Source organism: Symsagittifera roscoffensis, chromosome 3, assembly GCF_963678635.1.
Source record: "Symsagittifera roscoffensis chromosome 3, txSymRosc1.1, whole genome shotgun sequence".
Classification (NCBI taxonomy): Eukaryota; Metazoa; Xenacoelomorpha; order Acoela; family Convolutidae; genus Symsagittifera; species Symsagittifera roscoffensis.
This window is the reverse complement of record NC_087064.1, coordinates 30630921-30653068: the sequence shown is the minus strand read 5'-3', so window position 1 is coordinate 30653068 and position 22148 is coordinate 30630921. Positions and strand designations below refer to the sequence as shown.

The following is a 22148-nucleotide window of genomic DNA, read 5'->3' as shown; positions in this document are numbered from 1 at the left end:
GCATATTTCAAACATCGGATTCTAACAGACACCTCAATTTCGTGGCGGTGTGTTTTATCGAAATGCAATGGCCGTGTGCGCACTTTCCAAGATAACGTCACTATCATAAATGAACACAGTCATTTTCCCGATCCAGCCGATATTGAAAAACGAAAATTCAGGACAGCTCTCAAAACAAGAGCAGTTGTGTCAGATGAGCCACCCCGTCAAACAATTCTTTCCGTACAAAGAGAAATCAACAGAGAGACTGCAGCAGTAATCCCGAGCTATTCTGCCAACCAGAGGACAATAAATAGAGTCAAACAGGAAAAACGGCCCAGAATGCAGGAACCCCAATCCCTAACTGATTTTGAACTGCCAGAGTTGCTGAAAGTGACACACAGCGGCGAGCGTTTCCTTCATTTTGACTCTGGACCTAATGATACCAAGCGAATAATGGTTTTCACCACTCTTCCGGGACTCGACATTCTCAGTGGCGCTGATGATTGGTTCTGCGATGGCACCTTTTCTACGGCCCCGAGTGTGTTCTTTCAGATATACACCATCCACGCTTCAGTCGAGGGAATTCTTCTGAGTTTCCTAAAAGGGTGCAGCAGCAACATCAAACTATAATTTAAAGTCAATTTATTTTCCAAAGTTGATATTGCGAAGCAATAATTTTCAATAAATTTTTCTAAGTTGAACTTTTTCCCAGAAAATTTCAAAATTGAGCTAGACCCGATTTGAAAACGGCAAAATGATCAATGTAATCAAGCTTTTCCCACCCTCTTCCCTTTTGGCTCAATCAAGTCAACCCATTTCAACTTTGCCCTAGTTTACCCATTTTTGGGTTTTTTAATTTCAAATATTGACTAAATTACGAAAATTTTTTGTCGAGCCAGAGATTTGAACTTCAAACCTTTTGACCTTGAGACTTATGACTTCATCACTCGGCCAAATGCGCTTTTAAATTTCAAAATGTTCTTGAAAGTTTTGTCTCACTTTGACTGTTCTATGGTTAATTGGTACGCATAAAATCTACTTAAAGAACGATCAAACAACCTCAAAAGAACAAAGCATTAAAGATCACAAGGTCAAATCAAAGAAATTAATTTCGCAAAACAATTTCGGACAATTTTGTCTGGGACATAAATGTCTGGTACAATTTTATCATTTCGGACTGTTTTGTCAAGGACACAAATGTCTTGGACACAAATGTCTATGCACCGCCGAAAGAGTATTATTTAGCTTGATTGGCTGCATCCTTTCAAGCGCTAAAGCGTTGCCGCGCATGAAAAACATTTATTAGCCGCGCAAGAAAAGCATTGTGAAATGGAAGAAATTCTAAATTACCTCCTTGACTGAAATGCTTATTTTATAACAACCCCTGATTAAGAACTCAGATTAAGTCAATTAAAAATTTTCCACAACTTTGGCAAGCTGACAATTTGGAACGTCGTTTTTCCACCTTGAAAGGAAAATTGAGCTGTTGAGCTGGAATGCAAAATATATTAGCAAAAAATAAGCGAGATAACGAATGGCAATATCAAAATATTTAAAGATCGTTGATAATTTTGTACAGACTTTTTTTAAATTATCTTAAGCAATTGCTTCCGATTTGAACGTACTTTTACACCGAAGTCCGCTAGGCTCATCTCTTTTACTTACAAAGATTTTTCGCTGAAATCAATGTTCCGTTTATCTAAGACGTGCAAAAACTGGTAACTAAAGACAAGTTGGTAATAATACAGAACTCACCATAATCAAGGAAAGCAAAAATTACATCAATAAATAAAAATTGAACAAAACTCTTCGCTTAATCTAGATTAGAATCAAACACTGATTCACGCGCTACATAGCACTTGAGTCAGATACAAGTATAGTGGGCTAAGGGGTGACAGTTTGCCAACGCCGCATTTTGAATTAACTTTCAAGATTTGGGAGTTTTCGCTTCCCTTCACTTTTGCATTTTGTGCCGACTTTCGTAACGAAATTAGCAGAACATTTATGCACGGAGTGGTTTTCTTTGTTCAGACAAGTTTTGACTTTTTCACTAGCCATTTTTGATGTATTTTTGTATATCATTCAATTTTGTTGCCTTGAGCTTAAACTTAAAAAGATATTTCAACTGTGATTATTTTCGTAAAGTTATGGGGATTGGAACCTGATCTAAACTACATTTTATGATTGGATAATTTAGATATTTTACCAATGTAAAGTATTTAATATTAACCAATCATGATCCATCTAACTAACAACCCACTTATTTGTAAGTGCTGAAGTTACTTGTAATTTCAGCACCAGAGAGATTTGAATTTAACTTAGAAATTAGTTGGACTCTCCCGAGCACTTCAGCAGCCGCAATAAACCAGTATACCCTAGATCTATTGAGCCTAGCAGAGACTAGTTAAACAACCTGAGACTAGATAGTATAAGAGTAAGATTAGGATCGGTATTAGACTAAGAAGTTGCACGAATCTATCCAACAGTTTAGACGAACTTTACAAACTAAAAGAATCAATAGATAAAAATTGCCCACTTCACGATCAATTATATTTTTCTGACTCAGAAACAACTTCAAATTCATCAAAAAGAGGAAAAAGAAGAATAAAAAAGCAGTATAAACACAAACCAGTACATTTATACAATTGGAATCAACCAATTCGACACATTAATAATTACATATTAACAGTCATCGAACGAAAAAATGAGCTCAACGCACACTCCAGGTGAAGAAACTCCAGATGATGATGAAATCTTTCCTTTTATAGTAGACGCAGATACTGATAGAGGACAACACATATTTTGTCAAAATTTACTCGTAAATTTATTTGAACCCGGAATTAGTCCATGTAAAACAGAGTTCCCAGATGTAAAAATCAAAAGACAAATCATAGACCACTACTTAAAAGATATATGCAACATAACACAACAGTATGGAATCTACTCCATAGAATTCACCTCACCAAACCATAATAATAGAAAATATACAATTCAAACAGACGATCTTGATTTAGAATTTTCAAAAGTTTTTTCAGAATATATAAAAAGCATCCAATATCATAACTCACAAAGAGCAAACTCCATATTCACCAATGAAGTTTTCGCAATAATATATAGTTATATTTCGATATTAGAAAACGAAATCCCAATAACAAATGTCTCACCGACAGAAACATCTAAACATTTGAAAGTACGACATGAAATCACACTACTCTCTAGTTATTTAAACATCATTAAAGAAAATTTCACGAAAGACGACGTTTCACAACATACAAAACACGATCTACAAAAAATTTTGGCATGGTTCATAATAGATTATTTCACACACAATATTGATTTAATTGCACAAGCAAGAAAAAATTTTAGACCCCAAAACTCGAACGATGATACCGCTATCACAGAACAATCAGATTATGTTTGGGTTCCCGAATGGTCTCATCCCGCATTTATAAGCTTCCCACAAACAATCTCAAGTCAAGCAATAAGTACAATATCTTACATAAGAGATTATGTAAAAGTAATACCATTAACCATTGATGCGACACCATTAAACTATAATACATTTTTACCCGATACACAAAATAATAGTTTAAACTCTACAGTTATACACAATGAAAACCTCAATGGAACTAGGAATCTTACTCAACAAGATATCCAGACACCATCACACTTCATAAATGAAGAAATTGTACACACAACAACTACACAACAAAGTATTTCACCAATACGCCCAAATTTAACAACACCAAGAAATACAAATCCTTCACAAACACAGGTAACCTTACAATCAACCGTTAAACCTTCGGTTGCCCCTAAATATTCACATATGGATTACCAAACATACAGACCCATGACAATACCATCAAAAACACACAAAACATTCACTAGAAACAACTTTGCAGACCATAATTATAATTATACACATCCATCAAAAACATATAATCAACCACAAAGGAATTTTAACCAATATACAAGATCTCGAAATTGAGATAACCCAATGACCCAACCTAATTCAATAAATTTCCAAACAAATCCTCCACAGGATCACAGTGAAAATTACCCATTTTTTCAACAAAATAAAAATAAAAAACAACCATCTTATCAAATGGATTATTTATCCTCAGATGATGATTTCTTACAACCAGATATATTTGCACCAAATACTCAAGAATATCGTAGACAAAGAATACAGAGAACACGTACAAATCATAGAAATTTTTCTCCACAACCAATAGATGCACAACATCAACAACCAATTCAACAACAAAATTTAATTAATACACAATCTTTGCAACCAATTCAACAACAAAATCCAATGACTGCACACTCGTATCAAGCATCACAAATGCAAAATGAAATACCACTCCCATATTATCTCCAACAACATGAAATAACAAGAAACCAACTTTCAAATTTTTCTCAAATGCCAAATGCAGCAGAATCATTACAAATGACAATGAATCCATACCTTATGGGTGGATCATCAATAACATCAAACAAACCTTTAATGGTTTTCACAGGAACAGACCCTGAATACTCTGTAGAAGATTATTTAAATGCAGTAACAGCAAACCTGATTTTAAATATTGGACCTGAACCAATTAATACGCCACTACATCAAAATTGGATACATCGACGCACAGCGTTAATACAAACAACCTTAGATGGCGCAGCCCAAAAATGGTTTTCAGTACTACCTCTAGAAATAAAATCAAACTGGAAAAGGTTTACACAGGAATTTTCAAAAATGTTTGACTCCGAAAGAAACAAACAACAACAAAGAGTTTTATGTAATGAAATTCGCAGATTACCAAACGAAACCATCAAGCAAATAGCAGTACGAATCGAAACACTAGTTCGAAAAGCATATTCATTAAATACACATGACTATAAAAACACAAAGATGACAGAAATCTTAATGATGACCTTAACACCACAATTAAGGAAAATAGCAATAAAAAAGAGAGCATCCCATCCTTCTTCAATTCGAGAACCCGATTTAGATTTTCGAAAACTAGTAGACAAATTAGAACAAGCAGAAATCACGATGAAACTAGAAGAAACGGAAAATCTGAAACTACAATACGTTAACAGAATTGAAACGACTCCCACTAATATTAATAATATACAGGAATCAGAGACAGACCTCGTTGAAAAAATCACTGAAATACTCAATATTTATGAAAAGAACCCAAACTTCAAAGGCAAACCATCTTTCAAAAAATGGTGTAATTATTGCCGACGATACGGACATAGTATTTCCGAATGTAGACAAAAACAACAAGACAATCAAAATAAACCTCAAAAATATAAAGAACCAAATAAATCATTCTATCAATACATGAAAAAAGATCAAAATCTACCGAACAAAACAGTCCACAGCAACAACAGTTCAGGAAAACCACTCCCGAACAATACAAATTATACAAGAAATCAATCACCATATAACTCAAGTTATAGAGGAAGATCACCAGAACGAAGAAACACGAATAATTCATCACAAAATCACTACAATAGACCAAATAGTCGAAATAACTACTCCAGATCAAATTCAAATACACAACGATTTGTTTCTAGATCTAATTCCCAATCAAGAAATAACTACTATCCAAACAACCAATCACGAAATTCATCATACAATAGGAATAGAAACTACTCCTATAATCGAAATAGAAGTTATTCAAACAACCGAAACCAGAATTACCCGAACAATCAATCAAGGAATAACTCATATAATAGATCGAACTATAACAGACCAAACAATAATTACCAAAACAGATCGCGAAATAATTCACAAAATCGACACTCAAGTTATAATAATCGTTATAGAAATTATTCCCAATCACCACACCGGAATAATAATAACTATAATAATTCTAATAATCGCCACAGAAGTAGTACACCTAAACATCAAAGACAAATCAATCAAGTACAATCTAACCCAGAAACAACATCAGACCCTCCAGGTATTGATGACACAGTAACTGATACGTTACAACTCAATCAAATAAACTGTACATCATCAGATTCAGAAAGTGATACTGAAAACACTCTTTCTATCAATATGATAAAAGTCGAAAATGACTATGAATCTGTCATATATGAACAACCCTTTCCATCACACATATATGAAAATCAATCAGAATTTCTTCAAAATTATTACACTACACCCATAAATTCCACACCAACGACGCAAGAAACAAACGAGATTAACACTACAGATCAAACCAATAAAAATACCAAAACAAAATGCTTGAATACAAACCATATTTATCAAAATATACAAAAAGAACAACCCAAAGAAAAAATTTGGACAATACCATTTCTCTTAGAAAGCCCAAGAAATAAAGAATTTCAACCACCAGACCTTGAAATAGATTTTTTAATTGATTCAGGAGCAGAATCAAACATAATAAACATCCCCACATGGAATGAAATAAAAACCTTACACCCAAAGCTAACACCTCTTGAAACCTCCAGCAAACTAGCAACAGCACAAGGATCAACATTGATAAACTACGGAAAAATCCAATTATTTCTCCTCCCCACCAGAACAATGGAACAAAGCAAAATTTTAAATAAGCCATTTAAACAAATATTCCATATCACTGACATTAAATATAATATCATTGGAATACCATTTATTTCGAAGTATATACCAACAATTAACATACTAAATAGTAAAATATTAATCAAAGATAAATATACAAAAACAAAAGAAACATCCTTAACATTTTTTCAAAGATTAAATAAACAACCACCATTCTTTTCAAAATTCTACCCGATATTTAACCAACAAAGAAAACACCTAAAACCACTATCAGGAAATATCTATAATTTTTCAATCAAACAAGTTCACCAATATGATAAAGAACAAAACAAACAAAAATTTTATATGTCAGAATTTGAATTCAAACCTATTCACAAATTTTTCAAAATCACAATCTCATCCATAAAATATTTGAAAAATTCGAATTCCGATATCATTTCCTTACATGTCTATAACAACACACCTTACCAAGTAACATTACCTTTAGGACTTTTAGGATATTGTGAAACCAACGCTACAATATCACCAATACACGAAAAAGCCTATCGCGTAAATAATATACTCCAATTACTAGATATTTGCCAATCTACAATTCTTAATGAAGAATTATCTATAAATAATATAATAAGTAACGAAAACAGAAATACGGATTATTTCACAAAAACTCCATATTTCAAACCTACATTCAACATAAGTAACTACACAAAGGACCAACAAAAATTTTTAACAATGTTTAATTTCCAACATTCACAAATAACACAAGACGAATTCGAAAAGTTAGCCAAACAGCTAATTAAATATTCATCAGTCTATGCAACATCAAAATTTGATGTTGGCAAAATCAGTTCATCACTACATCTCCCGTTAAAACCAGACGCAGTTTTCAAAAAACAGAGAGCAAGTAAAGTACCAATTCACTTACATGATAAAGTGAACAGATTACTCGATATTTTAGAACAATACAACATTATATCACCAGTTAATAAAGAAGAACAACCAAAAGGCAACACATTTATCAACCCCGTTATCATTCTAGCTAAAGGAGAATCATTAAAAATCGTTCTCGACGCTAGATACCTCAATTCACTCATAGATGAATCAAAATGTAATTGGCCCATTGAACCAATACAAGTTATTTTAACAAAAATAAACGGCAAATACTTTACAACCGCCGATATGAATAGTGCATACAATCAAATGCCACTAGATGAACAATCACGACGTTTAACACAATTTGTTATCGGAAACCAACAATATGAATTCAACCGCTTATTCTATGGAATATCCATAGGACCAGCAGCATTTTCAGCTTTTATGAGCAAAATTTTTAGACCACTGATACTCAAGAAAAACGCAATCACCTATTTAGACGATGTTTTTATGCAATCACAAACAAAAGACGAGATGTTCAATGTTTTAGAAAAATATCACCAAATACTTCAGAACGAAAATCTGAAGGCCGCCCCCGATAAATCACACTTCTTTTTGACAAGAGTTAAATTCTTAGGACATAATATAGAAAGAAAAACAATCACTCCATTGAAATCACGCATTGACGCTATTCAAAAACTTCAACCACCAACAAATAAAAAGAAAATCCAAGAATTTCTTGGAATGTTAAACTTTTTAAGTAAATATGTTTATAAAATGCAATTATATCTACGACCATTTTATAACATCCTTAGACAACAAAATAACTTTGAATGGAACACAGAACATCAAACACGATTTGAAGAAATAAAGAAACTTTTAACTGAACAAATTTCAAACACAATTCCAGATTCAAATCAACCATTTTATGCAATGTGCGATGCTTCGAACTTTGGCATCGGTGCAGCACTATTACAATCACATAATGGTACAAATAAAATGAACCTCATATCAGCAAATTCTCGATTATTCACTCAAGCAGAGCTACGACTCTCAACTCTAATGAGAGAATGTACAGCCATAATATATACACTGACAGAATATGAATTTCTGATACTTGGATCAAAACATCCAACAGTTCTATTCACAGACCATAAACCAATCATCTTTCTCTTTACACAAAAATCTAACCCAAACCACCGAGTTTACAGATTTCAACTAATTCTAATGAAATTTCCAAACTTACATATAGTTTGGACTGCAGGAAAAAATCTTGCATTACCAGACACCTTAAGTCGAAATACACCACCTGAATTACTTACACGAAAAACAACAGTTGAAATACCCAAAAACATAAAATTCTACCTTGCAGAAAACGAAACATCACCCCGATTGGAATGCAAATATGCAGTAAAAACTGATATTGAACAATCACAAATAAATAGTTTACAACATTTCCCACTTTATTTAGATTGTCAAAATAATCATTATGAAGTTGATTTACTTGGAACATCAACTTTCAAACCAATCCCATATTCTCAATGGATAAAAAATAACACCCAACAAAAACGAACAAAACAACACCCGCCTAAAAAAGACCATTTTCCACTAATTGAAAAAGAAGATTTAACTGATAAAATAAATTTATCAGGACCACAAACAAATGATTCAAAATACACAATAAATCAAGTTTTTGACCTCCATGACCCACTTGATACAATACCTTTATCTAAATTAGAAATCGAAAACATTTTTCTCCCCCCAACAGAAACAATTACAATTTCAACACTGAAACAATATCAAAACCTTGACCCAGTAATTCGACAACTGAAATCATGGCACAAATATAAAACTAAACCTATCAAAGCAGATTCAACCATTCTAGGAAACAAAACACTCCTCCGATACTTTCGCAAATTTAACAACACAATCATTAACGAAAATACAGACCTTTTAGAGTATAACCTGAATGAATCTACAGTTCCATGTCTCCCTTTAAGTATGATTCTTATAGCTTTTAATATTTCACATACACAAAATAATAAAGGACACTCTGGATCAGAAAAAACATATTCAAATTTTATACAAAACTTTTATTTCCCAAATGCACCAATTTGGATAAAAGTACTATGCAATGACTGTATAGTATGTCAACTAAATAAACCTTACCCAAATCAAAAACAAATAGCACAAAAACAAGATTTTAAAGGACAAAGTTTGTACTTTAATCATCGTATCTCATTTGATACTAAAGGACCAATTTCACCCTCATCAGAAGGAAACTCCTACATTATGGTAATTGTTGACGCATTTACACATTATGTAGCACTTAACCCAGTACCACATTGTAACGCTTATTACGCTTACACAACACTCTATGAACACTGGATAGCAAAATTCGGACTACCAGAAATTTTAGTTACAGACAACGGTACAGAATTCATAAATAATGAAATTATCACACTATGTCATTTATACAACATTAAACACAAACCACGTACATCTCATGCACCTTGGACAAACGGCTTAGTCGAAGGTATGAACCGTTCATTACAAGAATATCTTAGATGTATCATCAACGGAAATGATACAAAATATACCGAATGGTCAGCAGATGTAAAATTATTTCCCTTAGCATATAATTCACAAATTACGACAACTTTAGGAATGTCACCATACGAAATGGTTTTTAACCAAAAGCCACGCAAACCAATAATGTTTACAGCAAATTCTCATAAAAACGCACAAGGTTATTGTCAACCAAATAAAGACTCAATTTGTTATGACCTACCTTTACATACACACGATGAAGATCATTTTCATCACCCACAAATTCTTAAACTAGCCTCCGGTACACACACCGAATGGATTCTAAATAGAGATAAAAAACACAATGAAATTTATCAAAAAATAACAAAAAAGTTATTACAAAGACAAAACATTAATGAACAAATCAATTCACGTTTTACACCAGCCTCCGAATTAAAAATTGGAACATTTGTTTTAATACCTAATTTTAATACTCAAAAAGGAATTTCTAAAAAATTACAACCCTTCGAAAAGGACCATACCAAATAATTGCAAAACCCACTGATGTCACATATAAAATTACCGACTCAAACAAAAAAGAAATCGTTCAACATCGAAACAACCTATTACCTTATTACCCAAAAGAATACGCACTCCGCGAATTAACTCAATTATATTCTTTCACAGGATTAAAAATCATTCAAAATGAACCACATCTGAAAAACACAGAACAAAATGATAACCCCACCGAAAATCAAAACACAAAACCAACCACCACCAAAAACAATACACAAAACCATAAAGAATCTCCAAAACAAAGAAAAAATAGAAAAATGACCGAACAAATAATACCCCAAGAACAAATCGACAAATCAAAAAATCGAAAAACAACAAGACTCCGAAATCAACCACGTAAAAACTATAAAATATTCATCCCCCAATCTAAAATTTTAAAGAAAGTGGAATTTCAAAAGTAATTTTAACATTATACTTCACTATCTTGAAACCTTCGAAACATTTTTCATCTACATTTTTCAAAATAACATGCTGACAAGTACGTAATAATTCTAGTTCAAAATAAACCAATAGGATTCATCCAATCCGTCACTTTCTCTAACTCAAACTAAAACCAATTAGACGAATCATATAGAACTCCAGGCACATCTATAACTATAACTTTACGACCTCCAGGTCAAAAATAAGCAAACCACTCCAACTTGACAACTAAAATAAATATCACCATAATACCGTACCCCTCCCTTATCTAATAACCCAAAGATCAACAATATTTCCCCAACTCAGACCACGAATACCCCCAAAGCAAATTTGTTAACTTAGCCTAAAGTAACAAAATGAACATTTTAATTAGCCTAAAGTATAAAAATCTCACCATACCCCGGATCATTTGACAAACAAAAATAAAGAAAAAGACGACCTCCCAGTCACCATAAAAATTGCTCCCAACAATTTTTTACAAAACTCAACCCACTTGTCAAAAAACTAATAAATAATCCGACCACACTAGAAAATCGCCTCAAACAGCAAAAAATATTCGACCAAGAGATCATTTCTTAAATGCTCTTCTCTCAATCAGTTACTCAAATACTCATAAATCTTAAACATTTTTTTACAATACTTGAAACCTTTATAATATATCTTTTTGATATACTTGAATCTTTTCTAATAATCCTAATCATTTTTTGTAACATTTTTTTAATTTTCTACACTATACTCGAACTATTCCTCCAACTTTCCAAAACCCTTGATTACATCCACAGGTACGAGTCATATAACTTGTCTAAATGATACGAACAATTTTCAGTAGAACCGATATTTTTTTATTGTTTGTAATTTTCATAACATTTTTATCATCCCTCATTTTGACAATATGTAAATGTATAAAGAAAGCAATCTTCACATTTGCCCTAGCAACAATCCTTCTAATTCTTTTTTTGGAAGAATACTATAATAAACATAAACCTTCCCACTAAAGTAACAATTCAAAAATCCATCAAAAATTGCTACCCAACAGTCACAGAATCAGTCTTCACCGACATCATCCCAAGATAACCAAACACCACCTTCAACTACTCAAAATCCTCAAACATCTACACGAATTTCTTTTCAAGACAATCCATACACTTTTGAAGAACGACATGCTCGTTTATCAGAACCACTAGAACCAGTTCAACGACAAGCACCTTTAAGCGAACCAACATATAACCTATACCCAACACTACCACAAGAACTAAATAGAATAAGAAATTCTAGTCAAAACCAAAATACAGTCGAAATAAATAGACAAATTATACATCCTCGACGAAACAGAAATCTTCAAACTCCCCGAGTTCATTTTGATATACCTCAATCCCCATCACAAAACACTCCAGAAAACCCCATTGGTATATTACCAGAAACCCCTACGCTTCTTTCACAACGTAGCACCTCAAGCCTACCATCAGATTACTTAGGTTCAACACCAACATCTGAGCAAATACGTGAAAATCCTTTCAACCCTACAAACCAAACATCACGATTTCCATATTGGACTACACATTCATTTACACAAGGTGAACCAAATTTAGTCAATGACCCCATAGATATTTCTACGGATACAACAACATCCTCATCACTACCAGAAACATTATCACTACCATCAACACCATCAATAAGCAAGATTTCACCACCACCTTTTAACTTAAATTTTCCAAATAATCTCGACGCCAGATATCGAGAACAATCATCAATAAATATTCCTTTAAGACTAGATTGGAATACATTTACAGCACCTCCACCACTATTTGGACAACATCAAGAAAGTAACCGCCTTCATAACTGGGCACTTAATAGATTACAATATCGCCAAGATATTCACAACGATATCCGTGATCACAATATTCAAATACTCCAACAAAACAGTTTACAATTAAAGTTTGAAATCACAGTTAAGTTAAATAATATTACCCAACATCCCTACCCATTAAATCCACCTAACATAACAGCTCAATCACTACCACCACCGTTTATAACTACTGAAGTAATATACAAATACGACAGATATACCAAAAACACAATTGGCTACATTACATTTTATAATCCATACTCAGGATTATCATACACATGTATATTCTAAAATTATTAATTTTTCTCCAACTCCTTTTTCTAGTAATCTCAAATCAAAACATAAACCCTTCCCCTCGTACAGGACCACAAGATTTACAAGTAACACATTACGATTGTGAAGAAAATGAACAAAAAACACTACATAAATATGCAATAAATCAAGTATCACAATGTGAAACAGAACCACAAGCTATAGAAACCACAGATGTAATAGCAACACTCTATTCAAAAGCCCGAGCAACAACAGTTACAGGTTATAAATTCACAGCAACATTTTCCGAAAAGAAAGTACATTGTTCACAAGTCTCGAATGGAAACAAAAACCGACTTGACCATGAATCATTCTATCAAAGCAATATAGAACGTCTTTTACATCTCAATCCCGACGATTGTAAAAATGAATTACTTAGACTAAACATCACACAAAATAAAAACTCCGCTAGAAAGTTAGTTAATTTTCAAGTTTTTCCAGACTCTGTACATCAATCACAACTTGAAAGACACCAAGGACATATAAAACTAGACGAAAAATACCCGTATAACGGCGCACACGGACGATTAACCTATGACCTACACGATAAACATTGGATACCACACATTGGTATAAATGACCCATCAAACTGCAAAGCAGACACAAAAAATAAAGGATACCAAGAAATAATGTTTTTCGATTGGAAAATACAACTCGAAAAAATACAACTAACACGAGATTTATCAGATAATACAATGATCTATCAAGGAATCCGATTACCTTGTAAAAATGATCAAGGTTATTGCGACCCTACAACGAGAACACAAGCAACAATTGTTTGGTTCCCCGAAGATACATGTACAACATTTCAAGTAGCAAAAATACACGCTCGTATGATAAAATTTCACGAAAAATATTTTATACAATCAATTCCATATGAACAAGTCCATCCATCACGAAAACTAAGTTCTAATTTTAGAAACATAGACAATATAGAAAACAAATTGACACGTTTCCAAATATATCAAGAAACAGAACTTGCATGTAAATACAGGAATCCACTTCACAGAACACAATATTCTGAAATATTAGTTGAATACGAAAAAGGATTCGACATGACCACTGGAAAAGTAAAAATCGACCCATATGCCACAGGTCATCCTCTAAACGAAGGAACATCCTATATACCAGTTAATTTTGAAAAAAGCAACGGACAACCTGGTGGACATCTAAAACCCCATGACACCAGAAGCACACGCTTACAAGAATTATCACTAATGAATACTACATATTTCGGTAATATCCACTATGATATTCATTTAGATATGAAACTAGATTATACAATTAGCCGAATTTTTCAAGAAATGTCACTCTCCGAATTAGAAACACTACACCACCTATGCGAATTAGAACGAACACAAATATTACAATCACTTGCACTAGCAGTATTAAAAATACCCTATGCAGGATACTTATTATCTGGAAATAGATCAAATTTTTTAGACTATGAAGGAAACATCTTATGGTTTTATACTTGTACTAAAAAAGTATCACCACTATACGTTTTTGAAGATAAACGATGTTATAAAAGAATCCCTATCTTTTATAAGAATAAAGTACATTTCGTGGATACACTTTCACGAAGAACCTATTTCTGGGATACCGCAGTCCCATGTGGATCAGAAAACAGCCACAATGTAGTACAACTAAACCCTGATGAAAATAAATATTATCTTCTCACTCCATATCCCACATTAATGCAATCACTCAAAAAATTTTCACCAGAAAGCATTCGCGCTATTGCTCGAAACCCAAATATAGACTTACAATCAATAGGAATCTATTCAAAATCAGATATTCAACATCACATTAGAACACAACAATTCCAAGAATTATTAACACAAATGGACACTATACAAAGACAATCAATAGACCAAAATTTACGCAAACTTGCAGAAACCGCAGGATTTGCCGATATCTACACGCAAGACTATAGCGGATATTTTAAAGACATTAAAGATTATATATATCTAAACGGTGAAAAATACCGTCCCCAAGATATATCACCAATTAACATTTTTAGCTTTGTTACACTCAAAAATGAGATCCTCGATTTTCTAGGATGGCCCTACTACATCTTAGAAAAATTGACTATTTTATACGCAATGTTTAACTTTATTGGATTTCTTTTCTCACTTTTAAAAGGAATCTACAACACATGTGCTATACACACACAAGTAAACAGACAAGCAAGCGTAGCACGCATACTCTTTGCAGGATTTTTTGGAATCTTTTCTACATCTATAAACAAAATTCTTTTAGACGCACAAATAAAAGAATATAACACAAAAATAGCAACACGACAAAATACATACGACGAAGAACATAACAATGTAGACATAACGCCAACGGCACCACAATTACCACCCCTACCAAATAACCATCCACTATCCCTAGTCCCACGAAATTTTCGAAATTTAGCCATCACACATAATCCAAATTTTCGACTCACCACATCACAAAGTCCCATCCAACATATAATGACACACCAGTCACAAGATGATAATACTTATGAACAAATTATTGAACAACCCCATACCACCGCTTTTCAGTCTCAAAATAATCATTTTTTTAGCCCACGATGAGCCGCCAACTTGGATCACTACACCGATCAAATTCCCACCCAACCAATCTTACCTCTCCAATCCCAATAATACCACTTTTTGCTTTTCCGCCACCCGATTTTTCACCTAGTAATGTAACATCAGGCATGAATTCCGACACTAATTCACACATCTCAGTTTTATATTCCATCTCACAACTCAATAACCCGAATATTGAAACCCCCGATGAATTTGCCGACTCAGAACCATCCCCATCCAATAATTTTCATAACTCTTCTAATTTTTCTCAACCCCCTTTTCAACCCATATTATCCAATAACCCTGACCCAATCACCCCCACACCCTCTTATGCTTCCCAAGTTACCCCAACCTACTCCTCATACCATTCTGACCAATCATCTCATTCTCCAGACACCCCCCGAATCTCCCCAGAGCTAGATAATTTTATTACCCTTCAACAACAACCCTACCACCTTAATACCCCAACCATAAACCAAATCTCCTCCACAATAAATTCATCCAACCCCCCTACCCCTACACCCTCTTCAAATTATACTGAATCATTAGCACCATCATCCACATCCACTGAATCTTCACTCGACACTAATAGAGCTTACCGCACTTTTAAAAGAAAGTTCCCCAACCATCCTTTCCCAGCAAAACCAGGAACAGCCCGTGAATACATCAACCACCCCAAGCATACTAACACAAAAGAATTTTTAGCCATCACCTTACCCTCATTCCCACAATACACCTTAAACACCCCCCACGACACTAACGAAACACGCAACTTCGTAGATGAATACGTTTTAATGCCCACTCTCTCTTGGACCTCATATTATCATTTTACTAACCCTCTTTGCTTACCATTATCTAACACTCACATCGATATAGAGCGAAATACGGACATGCTATATCGACTCACTACACCACTAACCGCTAGACAATTTACTTACGTTGGATATAAAAAATCACTAAAAACACACACTGCACCTAGAGCTAACGAATATACACTCGAATACTATGATCACAACATCATCAGAGCTAACCAAGATCAATTCTTAGACGACGATCGCTTCGCTAATCCACAAATTACCGAGAAATTTTTCATCAAGACACCATATATATTTACACTAAACATCTTCGACCGAAAGTTTGATCACATTATTTCAGAAGCACTAACAGACACACAAGCATACGAAAGTTTTAAAGAACGCTTTCAAATATTTTCACTAACCTTTCATTTCCTTGCACCACACGAAAGAGATTTACACTGCTCACACGATATTATGTTGCGCACTAAACAAACCCACACATATAGTTATTATCGCTTCATCCAAAATCACTTTGACCTACACACACCCTCTAGACAACCACACCATCGTTTTCAATTCATTAATTCCAAATACACTTCACCATTTTTCCTAAATTTCACATACTGTATTAAAGATACTAACCTTCATGGTATTCTTCGTAATTATGACCCCATAACCCAAATGTACATCTTCTGTCCCATCACCAAGACCTTCAACGCCGAAGAATCCCGACCCTTCCTTCTCCCGCACGAGTTTGTACAACCCATAGAAATCCCAATTTTAGAATTCATCCACAACACTAAATTCAATCACAAATTATATAATCTAATCCAAAACACACCTTATGAGTTTGCAGTTGGCACTGAAGAACTAACCACTATTAAGGCACTTCAATTGCTTTGGCCACTGCTTCAGACTAAAAATATCATCCGCATCTTAGCTAAACTACTAACAACTTCAGAACTAATTCACGACATCTTCCCCCACGGTTTTTTCCCCGACGACTAACAGGTAAGTATGAATTAAATGAATATAACTAACTAATTGAAATATTAAAAAACTCACCATACTTTATCCATGTTTTCCTTAGATTTTTAGCCTTCATCCGACGATCACCTACAAAAACCACAAAAAACAAATAAAGATCGCAAATTTCATCAAACAGACTTCAACAATTCTATTAATCTCTTACACTTATAAATTTATAAATTTAATACCAATGCAGTAAATTCATTTCTAAAATTTTCCCCACAAGCAGTAAATCTAATTATGATGAAAATTTGTAACTTAAAATTCCCCCATAACTAGCAGTAAATTTCCAAATTCTATGCAGTAAATTAATAAAATGCAATTGCAGTACTAACCTTTTGATATTTTCATTCATTCGCACAGAAATTCTATCCACACTCGCACAGCTCGCCCACGAAGAATTGTTTAAAATAATGAATTTCAGTTTCAAGTTTTCACACTCAACAACTTTAACATATAATAACATGTTTCAAACTTTCCTTTAACCCGGTTGGAAAGGAATCATATACTAAACAAAACTAACCAACGCAGCTTACTAAATACCACAAATCATAAAATAACAGCATGACTAAGAAAAGGAAACCAACGGTACCCAAACCGGATTAACCCAGTTTAAAACTGGATAATTTATTCTTTTGAAGACTATTATAAAGTCTAAGAAAGAAATAATAAAACACAAAAAAGTCGAAAGACAAACCCATACCACGAACAAACGAACAATTTACTTTTTGGAAAAAGGACATAACCAACAAGACATAAGAAAAACCACAACAAACCCAACATAAAACGTTGTCACATAACAGGACCCCTCACAAAAACCGCATGAAATCATACTCCCACTCCTGGCCTAACCCACCAGGAAGGACGTCCTGAGCATGCTCTATAGCCGGCCTAACCCACCGCGCTACATCCACGCTTTGTGACCACACCACTATTTTTAATAAGAGCTACTCAAGTGTGAGTAACTCTTCAAAATAACCGAACTAAAACAAAAAGCTTTTGTGAAAACAACTAACTAAAATCATAATTAAAAAATATTAAACTAATAAATGTTTTATAAAATGTAAATTACATTATGCAATACATAGATCAGAATACAACACCAAGGACGAACATCTAAAGACAAAACGACCCCACTACACTCGAGAGAGAATGACCAACCACAATCGATATGCCACTCACAATCACAACTCAAAGGATTTAGAGTACGACTTGACTTCGCAGAAAAGGACTTCATTGAACTAGACCAATGACCACCTCGATGTTCAAGTATACGTACAGATCCGAGTAACCAGGCATCCCCTCCACGCACAATCTCCACGCCATTCCCAAACTAGATCAGACACAAAAGAAGTTCTCCACGCAGAACAGAAAAACCTGACATAGCCAACCATTCTGAAATCAGATTTGAGTTTGTTGCGAAGACTTAGTCGTTGTCACTAGAAGACACAACGTCTTATGTCTCTAACTCCAGCTTCCTGGAACTTCTTTAACAAAAAGGAAACAGAAGAAATAAGATGTTCGCCAAACACCAACTTCCATCATCCATCCTTCGAATTGCAGAAGAACTATTCTAAAAAACTCTGTAAAACCCGGATGGGTGGAACCTGATCTAAACTACATTTTATGATTGGATAATTTAGATATTTTACCAATGTAAAGTATTTAATATTAACCAATCATGATCCATCTAACTAACAACCCACTTATTTGTAAGTGCTGAAGTTACTTGTAATTTCAGCACCAGAGAGATTTGAATTTAACTTAGAAATTAGTTGGACTCTCCCGAGCACTTCAGCAGCCGCAATAAACCAGTATACCCTAGATCTATTGAGCCTAGCAGAGACTAGTTAAACAACCTGAGACTAGATAGTATAAGAGTAAGATTAGGATCGGTATTAGACTAAGAAGTTGCACGAATCTATCCGGCCGAAAATAAGATAGCGTGACGAGCAGACGGTGTACCCTATCCGAAATTACTCTATGAGTTAACCAACTCGGTCCTAACTCAGGATTTAAAAATTACCATTTTGGCCAATTTTACACAACTAACGCGCAATATATTTTGCGCTAATAACGCGTACGCGGAGATTTAAGCCGTCTTAGAAATGGTTCCAAATTGGTAGAAGGAAGCTAATTTGCCATAATTAGTTTGTTACTAGGAGCAAAATCTATCACCTTGTACTTTATATGGAGTGTGGGGGATGATTTTCGCACAAATCTCAAATTTAACTTTTTTCATGTTATTACTGCTGCATAGACCTTAAAAGGCAGTCAGAACATTTAGGGCTCAATCCTGGTACGAGCAGTTTTGTTGTCTTTTCTGGGAATTGTAGTTTGTTGCAAACTGAGTTTTGTTGCGAGTTGTTTTTTATAGTTGCTAGTTATCATGGTAGTATTGCAAGCTCGAAATGAATGAAAAAATCAAAAAACGGGAAATGAGAATATATTTAGCATCAAAGTAGCAAAAAACTGGAAAACTTTTTGCAATGGAAATGTGGCCAAAGTGATAACAGAAAACTGCAAATTAATTCAGGACTTCGACTGGTTTAGTAAATAAACCCATTTAGACGAATTGACAGAAAGTGAACTATAGGAACTCCCCATTTACACAGAAAGTGAACCATAGGAACCATAGGAACTCCAGCGCACAATGTTGGACAAAAGTTTGCACAATGTGGGACAAGATTTACGTAGAATTTGAAAAAAATGATAAGGTGACTGCTTTCGAAGATCTATCAATTGACTCCAGATTTTAGGTATAAATCACAGTTGTCATACATTCATAGGGGGCGCTTGAAATAATTTGCTTTAAGTTCAAAGTGACAATTGAAATCAGTCGAGATAATAGTTTTAAGAAAATGTTTTCCAAGAAGATCCCCCGGGTTGAGTTGACAGCAAAAATTTCGCTGATTCAGAGATATCTCAGTTTTGTAGAAAAACTTATGGCTAATTCAGACATATCCCAGCTTTTTGAAAGTTTTACCGATTGTTCATTTCATGGCTAATATTCTCAGCGATAATCATGGATTATGTAGCTATTTTAAATCCCAAAACCAGCGCTATATCTTCAAAGATCTTTGGTACGCATGAGGTATTCGCAATTTTTTACGAGCAAGGTTTTCTGTTTGAGATAACTACTACAATGAAGTACTGAAGTTCCTCAGTACGTGTAAGCAATGTTCAAATGGCCGTTTGCTTATAAATGTGGTTTGCTTAAAATCTGTTCTGTTAATCACGCAGAAATGTTTTTGGCGTGATTAACAGAACAATTTTTACACCACATATTATAAGCAAATGTCCATTTGAACAATGCCTACATGTACTGACCCGCATCTAGTTTCAAGCGTTAATAATCGATAATCATATGATTTTAGTACCAGTCTTACAAAAAATGAGAAAAAGTTGATTATAGTTTCTCTTTCTGAAATCAAATATGATCAATTATAATACAGTAAACTCGATTATAATCGATTGTTCTAATCCGAATTTCTGATTTAGTTGTTTTGCAGAAAAATCAATTATAATAGATTATCATTGGTTATAATGCTTTTTTGCCCATTCTGTCTTTGACCTTAACCTGAATATTTTATGCTTTTCGTAGACGTTGGTTTATGTGAAAATGTTTATGTGAAAAAATGTTTTAACAGTTTTCAAATCAATTCAAATTTATACAGTTTTTTTTTTCATTTCTTCTTGATTAAAGTTGTTTCTTGAGGACCACTTTAAATTTCTTTGACCACCAAAACATCAGAACACTATTTTAGTTTCATGATTTATAACCAAGAGATATATTTCACCTACCGCGGGATTCTTTCATCTAATATGAAGCGATCTTTATGAAACTTCTGTTTCGTGGTATAACATTGTGTTCAAGTGAACCAAAGAGTGACTTGATATCTCCTTTTCAGAGATTTTTGACGGAAAAAAAGGATTAAAATTTATTATAATATATTATAATTGATTATAAAAGGTTCAAAGCGATTTTCGGAAAAATTATAATAAATTACATCAGATTATAATTTATTATAAGGTCACGAAAAACATTATTATTATAATGGATTATGAAAAGCTTAAACATCTAAAATTTGTGCTTATAATTAGTTATAATTTTGATAAAAGTACAGTTATTATTGTAATATTATCGATTATTTTATCTTTTTACTGGGTGCGGGGAGGAACTTCAGTACTTCAGTGAGGTAGATCTCTCAAACAGAGAACTTTACTTGTAATGAAAATTGCGAATGCCTCATGCGTACCATCCATCCACTCATAAAGATCTATGAAGATATAGTGCTGGTTTGGTGATTTAAAATAGCTACATAATCCATGATTATCGCTGAGAATAATAGCCATGAAATGTGAAATGAACAATCGCTAAAAAAATGAATTTGCGTAAGTTTTCGATATCAGATTTTTTTTAAATATCAAAGAATGGACTTTAAGATTCCATTTGCCTGAATGAGCGCTAATTTAGCTTTAAAAAATCGGTAGCATAAACAACCGCTCATCGAAGTTCAAGTTAGCTTTTGTTACTCAAAAACGTGTGTATCATCAGTGTGTGCTTAGCAATTTTTGGTCAAATCCGCCGTAATTCTACCAAGGGGTTGGGAATCTACTTGTAAAATTCTTCAAAAGCTTCCCGCAGGGATCCC

At 33.7% G+C, this 22148-nt stretch overlaps 1 protein-coding gene across 1 annotated transcript in view; it reads left to right on the top strand.

The window, feature by feature from the left end:
* The window catches only part of LOC134842499 (cysteine-rich PDZ-binding protein-like), a 305601-nt gene that overhangs the window by 187788 nt on the left and 95665 nt on the right, over positions 1-22148 (top strand). The window lies entirely within an intron of this gene.